The sequence below is a fragment of the Atractosteus spatula genome, assembly GCF_055471065.1.
Source record: "Atractosteus spatula isolate fAtrSpa1 chromosome 10 unlocalized genomic scaffold, fAtrSpa1.hap1 SUPER_10_unloc_17, whole genome shotgun sequence".
NCBI classification, from domain to species: Eukaryota; Metazoa; Chordata; class Actinopteri; order Semionotiformes; family Lepisosteidae; genus Atractosteus; species Atractosteus spatula.
Genome location: NW_028296620.1, coordinates 345,109 through 347,447, shown reverse-complemented (window position 1 = coordinate 347,447; position 2,339 = coordinate 345,109). Strand labels below are relative to the sequence as shown.

The window sequence follows — 2,339 nt, the reverse complement described above, 5'->3', positions numbered from 1 at the left end:
ACAAGTAAACAATTAAGTACCTAAGTCAATGTCCAAGAAAACCATCTTCACGTGTGGAATTTTTCTTTAACTGGCTGTTGGGAGAATTCATCTATACACCCATTGTATCCTTAGCAAAAATATTTTAAAATTTTTACACAGATTTGTTGGAGAACTTGACAATCCTTGACAATCATTATTAAATGAGCATTGTACAAATGTGCGTTGATATTTTTAATATGTACCTTAATTGTAATATATATATATACATAATTGCTTTGATATGGATGTTCATTTGAAGGAATTGAGGAAACTATGAAGGATCGCAGAACAACCAAAGATACACTTGGGCATCTGCTATTGGTAAAGATGAAAGAGTACCTTAAGTGTAAAGCTTGCATACACACGAGAGAAAAAAAAAACAGTTTTAATGCACTTCATTAAATTGATGGTGTGCTTATCAATCGTGCATAAAGTGTACATAGCAGAGGATGGTTTCGATCCATCGACCTCTGGGTTATGGGCCCAGCACGCTTCCGCTGCGCCACTCTGCTGACACCTGTCATGTGGCGATTCAACACAACTGCTCTATCTTTGCTTTCTAAAAGTGCGCCCGAGATGAAAAGTCTAAACGGTAAACGCAGACGTCATTTTGAGGGCTTGGTCTTTTATAGTACAAAACATCACCCGCTGCTCTACATGGGCGTGTCTTCAATATCGTTGAGAACCAAACCTTCTGCTTTCCGAGGCAACTGATTCTTTCGTCGTTAATTCCCAAATCTTCAATGAGAATCAGTGAAACGAAAATCAAACACATGTACACACTGGCGTCCTAACTTGAAAGAAAAATCTACACCCAGTTTATAATACTGAAAATGATTCAGGAAGTACAGCAAAGTTCTAAAACCAGCGAATGCATCTGCATACATAAAATGTCAATTTTTCAAAAGTAACATCTTCAGCTTTGAAAGATTGTCATCCATATATTTTCGTTTTTCTCTTTTTTTACATAACACGCTTTCGAGAAACAAACTGTCTTTTAATTAAGGCTTCATTAGAAAATGTGTATCTTGGTTTGCTAAGTTAAAATCGGCACATCCCAGTGGGCAAAAGATGTAGAATATACGACTATTAAACGCATACCTTAGACGTGTAAATGTGCTCCGTAACTGGTCTTGAATGAAATTCTAATATACGTATATCGTTATACGTCAATTAGACATCTATGATTATATGTTTATTATACATAAATGGTTGGAGTTCTATTATACGGATAAATTTAGAAGACTATAATACATATATAGTTAAAGGTCTATTATACATCAAAGAAAGATTTTTATAGGTGTAGAAACTAGTAAATAAAGCCAATGATTTGTTTTAGAAATGTATTCTTAAAATATACAATTATTCACACCTGAAAAATATGTAGTTCAAATTATAGATTATATACAATATTGTAATCAACAAATGTCTAATCATCATAAAAAGCACAACTAGTAAACTTCAGTTACAAATTCTAGTAACATGGCAATATATATATAGTAATGACAAACACAAACTAATTACATGAACACGCTAATATTTAACTCAAAACCACATTTCGATTCAAATATAAATTTTAACATTTACAACTTCTTTATTTCCACGAAAATATTATTAATGTAGCACAAACGCTACTTTCTAATAGACAGAAAGAAACTGTTTGTTTTGTGTCTCATGGTGATCCTCCTCTCGATACTAATGAAATGTTTAATATGATCTCTCGAGAATAAAAAAGGAGTCAATTTCCGACTGGAATGATTGATGCCCCATCAAACATTTTGTAATATCCCTGGAAGTTTATACAGTAGAATCCTGGTTCATGGCTTAAATTCAAGGTAAACAAGACTAAGGAAACGAGTTGGAAACTTGATGTTGAAGTGGGATTTAAATCACCCGGAACATTTCACTACATTGGGCAGTATGTGCCAGAAAGTAATAGTTGACATTCCTTCGATAGCTCAGTTGGTAGAGCGGAGGACTATAGAAAAATCAGCGGCGTATTCTTGGGTCGCTGGTTCGATTCCGGCTCGCAGGAAGGTGCTTTCTGTGTACTTTGATCAAAGAGTTAAAAAAGCGAATCTGTTTCAATCAGACATTGATCAAAAGCTCTATAAACGACGAAGTAGAGGTTCCTGTTCCGAATTCAGCCCACGTCTTATTGTCTTGTTTTGGCCAAGATCTGATCTTTGAATTAAGGGACTACACTGTCTGCTTTGTAATCCAAAAATGCATACCAATGTCAAGTTTTTATGTAGATATAAAGGTGTTCTCTGTTTTCAAAGGATAGGTACTTAATTGGCATAATGATTTGGTATTGA

The 2,339-nt window shown here is 34.5% G+C and overlaps 1 non-coding gene across 1 annotated transcript; it reads left to right on the top strand.

Moving 5' to 3' along the window:
• Positions 1-1,968: 1,968 nt before the first annotated feature.
• trnay-aua (transfer RNA tyrosine (anticodon AUA)) lies at positions 1,969-2,056 on the top strand. Its single transcript is given in 2 exon segments — positions 1,969-2,005; positions 2,021-2,056. It is a non-coding gene; the product is annotated as a tRNA-Tyr (tRNA).
• Positions 2,057-2,339: the final 283 nt, after the last annotated feature.